Source organism: Camelina sativa, chromosome 5 (genome assembly GCF_030686135.1).
Source record: "Camelina sativa cultivar CO46 ecotype springtype chromosome 5, ASM3068613v1".
In the NCBI taxonomy this organism is placed as follows: Eukaryota; Viridiplantae; Streptophyta; class Magnoliopsida; order Brassicales; family Brassicaceae; genus Camelina; species Camelina sativa.
The window spans coordinates 26,974,066-26,982,149 of NC_141884.1; the positions used below are offsets into that span (position 1 = coordinate 26,974,066).

At 41.2% G+C, this 8,084-nt stretch overlaps 1 pseudogene across 1 annotated transcript; it reads right to left on the bottom strand.

Moving 5' to 3' along the window:
• Positions 1–5,289: 5,289 nt before the first annotated feature.
• Positions 5,290–7,292, bottom strand: LOC147944439 (uncharacterized; annotated as a pseudogene). The gene is made up of 2 exons (XR_015598089.1): positions 5,920–7,292; positions 5,290–5,677 (listed from the first exon to the last, which is right to left on the bottom strand). The product of XR_015598089.1 is annotated as an uncharacterized LOC147944439 (transcript).
• Positions 7,293–8,084: the final 792 nt, after the last annotated feature.

An 8,084-nucleotide genomic window follows, 5' to 3' on the forward strand; every position in this document is an offset into this window, starting at 1 on the left:
AACCCGACACCGTACTCGACGCGCCTGATCGTGTCTCTGCTCGGGTAGCGAGTGGAGTCCGAATTCCACAAGCCAAGCCCACTCTCGGTGAAGCCCACCAACCAAACCCTAGCCTATTTAAGGGTTTCGACTTTCTCTCCCCAAGCATCACCGATAAGTTTCTCTCAACCCTAGAGTTTTTGTATTCTATAGTTTCTATTATCTCTCAACCTCAAGTCTTACTCGATTTTCCTTGAGACTAACCCTACTAACGTCAAGACTTAGCTTTTTCTTCTCAAGGAATCAACATGGAGCCAACCTCTAGAACCTACCAAAAGAAGGGAAGAAGATCCACCTCCGCCGCTGCTACAACCAGAGGAGACGCCGCCGAAGTTCGACAATCTCAAAGGAGAGGAAACGTTCCACATTCCCAACCGTTGGGTGAATGTTTAGCCTCCCCTACCCGATGCACAACTCGATCCACCACCTGACCTGATGCTCGAGTAACCGATCGAGTAGGCCCCGAGTTCGCTCATCAAGTCCAATGGCGAGTGCTATCCGCCGTTCTCCTCGATGTAGGGACCTGTCTACGTCCGAAAAGACACTTACCGACCCTATGGAGGTCGATTCTGATGCTGGAGGGGAAGACCAAGGTGAGATCCAAACCTCTCGATCGAGGAGTAGAGCCACAATTGCAAGGGGGAAGAGACCGGCTTCGGAGAAGGCTGAGAAGGTGGTTGAGAGAGCAGTTGAGGAAGAAGATCAACACGCTGAGGAGGAGGAAAGAGAAAGAGAAGAGGAGCATAGAGAGAGAACCCGCCAAGCCTCGCGGAGGCTAAAGCAAAAGGAAGTAGACACTCCGGCGACACTATTCAAAGTCTTCCGGAAGATGAGCTTTGTTGGTACCTGATACACTCACCATGAGACCATGAAGCAATTGGGCATCGCTAGAGATGTTGAATTTCTGTTTGATATGTGCCACCTGGGCAATTTGACGCGATCCCACCTAGAAGCATATGAGGAGGAGACGGTCCACTTCCTTTCGACCCTGAAGCTGCACTATTTTAAGGAGCACCCGACCCTACTACCCGATGGGGGGATTGGGTTCATCATCTTCTCCGTTTGGAACACGGAGTACTGGCTCACTTTCAAGGAGATGGAGACGCTGTATGGCTTCAAGGCTGGTAGTGGGGAAGGTATGGAGGTCAGCAAGGAAGAGATGAGGTCCCTATGGCTGACAATAGGAGACAAGCACCCCTACAAGTCCACGAGCTCCAAATATGCTCAAATAAGGAGCCCTGTTTTGAGGTATTTTCACAAGTCCCTAACATGCACTCTTTTTGCTAGAAAAGTGACTGGGAATGAGAACGACCATGAGCTTTAGTTGTTAGATGTTGCATTGTGTGGAGTTTTGGATAGTGCTAGGGATGGAACACCGCTAGTAGGAGACATAGCTAATACTAGTATGTTGTTCGTGCTACTCGATCAATTCGTGTACTTGAAATCTTGGGCCGTGAAAAGAAGAGAAGGAGGCGGAGAGATCTCTATTGGGGGACTAGTCACACCAATCCTAGTGGCATCCGATGCACCCATCGAGCACCCAATTGGGTGATTATGCTGGACTTTTTCCTCCACCGTACCAGATGCCATTCACGATGCCGTACACGATGCACCCTGCGAGTTGATACACCAGTGATCATTCTGGACCCCTTCTGCCATTTCATCCTACTACCCGATGCCCTACCCGATGAACTACGCGATCCCACCCTCGATCACCACCTCGGATGCTGGTCCGAGTAAGTCGTCCGTGCACATTACTGAGCTCTCTGACGAGCAAACACCGGCACCTGCTGAAGCCGGAGACGACCCTGGCTATACGTTGGCAAGTATGGAGGCTGCTGCAACCTCCTTCTTCACCAACCCATGAGGTACCACATTCATCCAAACTTTGTAAATAACATTGCATTTAGTTTCCCTTGCTTTTGGGCGATGATTCGATTCTTCTGGAGTGAGTCTCGTAGGTGGACGTATCGATTCTTGGATTCTTTTTCCAACTTTTATTTACACAGGGACTGTGTAATTTAAGTTTGGGGGAGGGTCCTAGAATGTATTTAACATTGTGTTTTATTTTCTTATTTTTATTATTTCAAATTTTTGCATTCTAGTTTTATTCATTTGAGTCTGCATCTATGTGCATTAAAAAACCCAAAAAAATTGAAAAAAAAGAAAAAAAAAAAGAAAAGTGTTCATGTAGTTGCATTTACATATTAGGATTGAGTCTAGTTTGTTTCATATAGGATCGTTACATATGCATCTTAGGGGACAATGATTAAAACCACCTTGTTTAAAGATCAAACCTTAGGATTGAAGCTATAGCCCTTAGTCACAGTTCATTGTTGCTAGATCAGTCTTTGGAAAAAAATGAAAAATCTTTGCTTAAACCCTTTGTGTCGATTGAATGCTTCCTCTACTTGCTTGAACAATAGAACATCTCTAATTTATTGGATCTAATTTGAACTTTAATTATCTTGCTTATGGAACTTGAATACTTGCTCATGGTAACTCTAAACTCGGGTTAGCACTCCACATTTTTTCCAATCTTTTCGTTTAACCCGATTCAATTGTCCTACCCATGAACCCAAACCTTTCTTTCAAACCTTGTTGTGAATTGTTGAGTGAGGCCTCTTTCATTGTGCTATAGGTTGTGAAACCTTGAGAGTATTGAGAACGACAAAGAACTGCCTCTTGATTTAGCTAAGTTAGATTTGAACTAGCTAATAGATTCGGTTTTGAAAGATAGGTGGTTAGAATGTTTATTTGGGGGTTGGGTTGTGGAATAATAATTAAAAAAAAAAGGTCCCTAAGGTTAGAAGTATTTAGCTCTAAGTCTCTAAAAAAAAGAAGAGAAAAAGTTCTTGCTATAGTCTCCTAGAAAGAAAAAAAAAAGAGAGAGTAAGAGCTAGAAGTTTTAAAGTCTAAACCTTAGGGAGTAAAAAAAAAAGAGTTAAAATCAAGGTTGTGGGTAGTTTAATTCTAGGGGTTTAAATAAAAAAACAAAGGACGAATGTATGAGAAAAGGGTAGGTCACCAAGAGTTAAGCTTTGTATGCCCAAATTGTTCTCAGTCTTAGATAGTTTTCACGATTGTCTATCATTCCACTTTTTGAGAGAAAACCACCTAAAGAATTTGCTTGAAACTACCTTATCAAAAAGCCTTACCCTTGAAACCGATTGAGCTTGATTCACCTTCCATTTACAAGAATTCGCTAAACACTTAATTGAATGTGAAAGAGATGTTCCTTATCCTTAGTTGGAGGTTGAGCTAGATCGATGCATGGTAATAGGCATAGAAAAATATTTGTAAGTATAGCTTGCATCCTTCGGTTAGCATCTTGAGGAGAGAGCTTGTTCTGAGTAGTAGGAAGAATGTTGGGATAACACAAGCACCCAAAGACTCTAAGATCGTCGTAAGAGGCAGGTTTGATGAAGAGGCGAGTGAAAGGTATCTTATTTGCAATAATCGTCGAGGGAAGGAGATTAAAGAGATGAGCAGCCATGTGTAATGCTTCAACCCAGTAAGTGTTAGGCATTTGAGCTTGAAAAAGAAGAGCACGAACAAGATTGTTAAGAGTACAGAGAGTGCGTTCAGTGATAACACTCTAATTTACATGTTTTTAACATCCTTTTTTGTCCATATTTTGCATTGTTCATACCTCTAACTTAGCATTTTTAGGTCATTTACTGTAAGAATCAAGTTTTAGAGCATTTAGGGTGTTGCATTTCTGCATTTGCATATATTGGATGAAAACAGGTGCTAAAGAGCAAAAAATGGGGAAAAACAAGGACAATTCGAGCATGTACCTGAAGGACCATCGAGCTACAAGAACAAGTCCGAACCCCAACACGATCGAAGAGGATCCAAGAGCGCGAGGAGCAACCCGAAGATCCACCCGAGGAGTTACCCGACTTCACCCTCGTGTACCCCATCGAGTAGACCATCGGGCAGGTCTGGGAAGCTAGGTAAAATGGGTTTCCATATATAAATCCCCTCTTTCCCTAGCTTGCAGACGAGCACGCTGCAGACCCTCAAACCAGAGAGCGAGAGCTTCTGTGAGAGAACTGAGCGACTCAACATATTTTCTTGTTTTTGTACTTTTATTTTGTAGTTTTTCTTAGATCTTTATCCCATACTCTTTTCTACTCTACTCTATCTCTTTAATAATGTCATATTCGTTTATTTCTATGGCTTTGTGATTCGTTTCTATGTCCGAGTAGTGTAGCAAAGTTTCTAGGGACGGGATAGATGATTAGGTGTTCTTGATCGGTTAGGATGTTTTAGTTGATTGTTATGTTTGATAGATTTCCTTCTAGGTTGATGTTCTTAATGCTGTCAACAGACCGAAAGGTTGAGATTAGATCTAGGGCATTTACAATACTACAGGCCGAAAGGAGTAGATAAAATGCTTGATTAGGTCAATGCTAGAGGTATACTTAACTTTGAGTGACAAAATCAGATAAGTCTAAGTTTACTGACAAAAATGAATTGTTCTTAATGTCTGCTTGTTCATATTGCTAGTGCGACAGTGTGGTAGTATGTTCAAGGTTGATTGTTGCTAGTGTGAAAGTGTGGTGACAAGGTTTTAGAGGTTCATTGTCTAGGAAATAATTGCTTGAGGCATGTAAGGCATATGTACTGGTCTAGAACACTTAGGATTCGATTACCCCAATCCTTAGGAACTTTCGTATTTCATTTCTTGCATTTTCCTTACTTACTCGACCACTTACCCGATCAGGTACACGATAACCTGCATCGAGTAATACCTCGAGCTGTTCATATTTTACTTGCATACTCGATCACCCCACTCGATCTCTTACTCGATTGCTTGCATCGAGTGCTTAGGTCGTTTGGTTTACTTGTTTATATTCTTTACTTTGTTTATATTAGGACTGTTAGAACCAAACCCCATTATTACTTGGCTTGACTTGCTTGATTCTGATTGCATCCTATCTGCTAGCATAACAACCATTTGGATTGATAACCCTTTGTACTACAACTGCATAGGGAATTGATACCCTGAGTGAAAACCTGTCTATCATTCAGCACGACCATTTTGAACAGAAGTATAAGGACATGAAAAACGAGCATGCATGCCATGGGAGGAACTGAAATCCTGCATTTGACGATTGTTAAATTCACCACCATTATCACATTGAAAACTTTTGATAGGGACTTAAAATTGGGTTTGAACATAGTTGAAAAAATGTAAAAATTTTGCAAACACTTCACTCTTTTGACGAAGAGGATAAATCCAAACAAAATGCGAGAACTGGTCAAGAAAAATAACATAATATTTGATACCACTCACACTGGAAACAGGAGAAGTCCAAATATGAGAATGTATTATTTCAAAAGGCAAAGAAACAGAAGAAGAAGAGGTGTAAAAAGGTTATCGAATATGTTTTCCTAGCTGACAAGCATGACATAAACTAGAAATATCTGTTTGAGAGCAATCAAATAAACCAGACGAAGACAAAATGCGAAAAACGGAGTGACCGGGACGGCCTAAGCGACAATGCCAAGTGGAAGCAGAAGCGGTAGAGTTGATAGCATGAGGAGACGATGAGTGGGATGGAGATGAGACAGCGTAGAGAGGACCTTCACAATCACATTGGATGAGAGGGGTCCGAGTGCAAAGATCCTAAACAAGAAAACCATAAGGGTCAAATTCAACAGAACAAGAATTATCAACAGTAAATTGACGAACATAAATAATATTTTTAAAAATTTTAGGACAAAGAAGAAAATTCTTAAGGTGAAGAGGACGTGAAACAGAGGGAAAGAAAGTGCTACCAGAAGCAGTGACAAGAAGGAGATAATCATTGCCCACAGTAACACGGGGAAGAGAAGAAGAAGAAGAAGAGGAGAGAGTCGAGAGAGTACCTGGATGAGAGGTTACGTGAGCCGTCGCAGCAGAGTCGATGTACAACCTAGCATCCGCGGGGTCGGTAAGAGTCATGGTGTTGAACGCGCCGGCAAGAATCGTGGGTATCATGTCCATCGAAGGCGTGGAAGGAGAATGTTGAGTTGATGCAAGATACACAGAGCCATTCGGTGGAGGAGCTGAGCCGAGGATGCCAGAAGTAGGAGGAGATGACATAGGAAAGGTACGCGATGATTAGGGCGGTCGATGCGGATTAGATGATGGAGACCACGCAATTGAATAGGGCCATGTGGGCATGTTGGGCCATTAGGGAAACATGGGCCAGTTAGGAGCAGGCCATTGGTGCTGTTGAGGCCATGGCCATGTTGTCTGCTGAGAAGTCCAAGTTCCGTTGTTCCAATTGCCACCTCCACGACCTTTGTTGTTGACGTTACGACCACCACCACGGTTACCACGATTATTGCGACCACCACCGCGAGTGAGATGATGAGGATGCCGATCGGGAATCATATGGAAAGGGCGAGGTAGCAAGAAGAACCTGAGGAGAGGATGCGTTGTCGACATGTGACGGATCAGGACAACGAAGAATTTTGAGACGGTCTTCCTCATCTTTGAGCATGGATCTAGCATCATTGAAAGAGCAAGGAGGAGATCGATGTTTGATGACATTAATAATATTATCAAACTTAGAACTCAAGCCATAGAGAAGATGTCAAACAAGAGCACAATCAGGGAGGGGAGCATTCACGTTCGCAAGAAGGTCAGAGAGAGACTTCATCTTTTGGCAATAATCATGGACGAAGAGATCACCGATCTGAAGGTTGCGAAGCTCATTCTCAAGCTGAATAGCACAAGGCTCTTTTTTGTCACGAAACAGATTCTCGATGGTGGTCCATAGGTCACGGGCAGTGCACTTCGTCTTCAAGACAGTCTTGAGAAGAGATTCAGAAATTGTCCCGTAAATCCACATCTTGATGGTGCCATCGATTTGAGACTATTGAGTGTCAGTCGGTCCTGTAGAGACTGATGTGCCATCTAGATGACCAAGAACACTGAAACTATGGCAATGAGTTTCAAACAATTCATGCCATATGTCATAGTTTATCTGATGCATATCCAAAATAATGGAAACATGAGCATTGATCTGAGTGAGATTTAAATATAACGAAGAAGAAGAAGAAGAAGAAGAGAAAAAAAAGACTTTTTTTTTATTAAAGAGAAAGAAGGAGGGGCGGCTGGTTAGAGCACTAGCTCTGATACCATGTTTGGTTAGGTTAATCCAATCGATGATTAGAAAGGAGGGGCGGCTGGTTAGAGCACTAGCTCTTATACCATGTTTGGTTAGGTTAATCCAATCGATGATTGATATCATTGTATTGAGGAGATTATATATTAGTAGCTGTACAAGATAGCCGTTGGGGGCTATTAACTAAGTTTCCTAATATACACAGAAGAATATATGTATTCCTATTCTAATACAGAGTTCTACCAGTTATTTAGGTTTGATTTATGAGAATACCAGTTACGTGATTGCATAATCGCCAAGAATCATGTTAACCAATATATCTCTCTCATTATTTTCAAGATTTGACAACAAAAACAATATTATATGAGAAAGATTTATGTTCTTGCGCAGAAGTTTTTTTGCGTGTTTATTTATCTTTCATAATTATTAAAAAAGATAATTTATACATCAAAAATATTAATTATTGTAATTCAGTTAATTTAGTCATTATGTAGTTTTCACACACACAAAAATATGGTGTAGTTTTCAAAAAAAAATATATTTTAAAGAAAAAAGGAAAATAACAATGAAAAAGAAATGTAAATACTTTTAAAGAAAGGGAAATAAGAAAGGAAAAATGTAAATCCTGTCTTTCATATATATATGGCATGTTCTTTTGTTGATCGCTGGGCTAGCGACAAGGATTGTGCAAAACAACAATAGACGTAGGAACTATCAAAACAATACGACAACAAAGGACATTTTTTTTTGGAATTGAATTTAAATTAATTCAAACTCAAAGGACAGTTTTACAATCGCTGCGGACTGTTATAGAAATACATAAAGCTACTTGAGCAGATATTTATCCGATAAGAGCTAAGGTTGTCGTGTGGCAAACCAAAGGGGAAGTGTAACGCCCCGACCCTAAAATTCCTTACC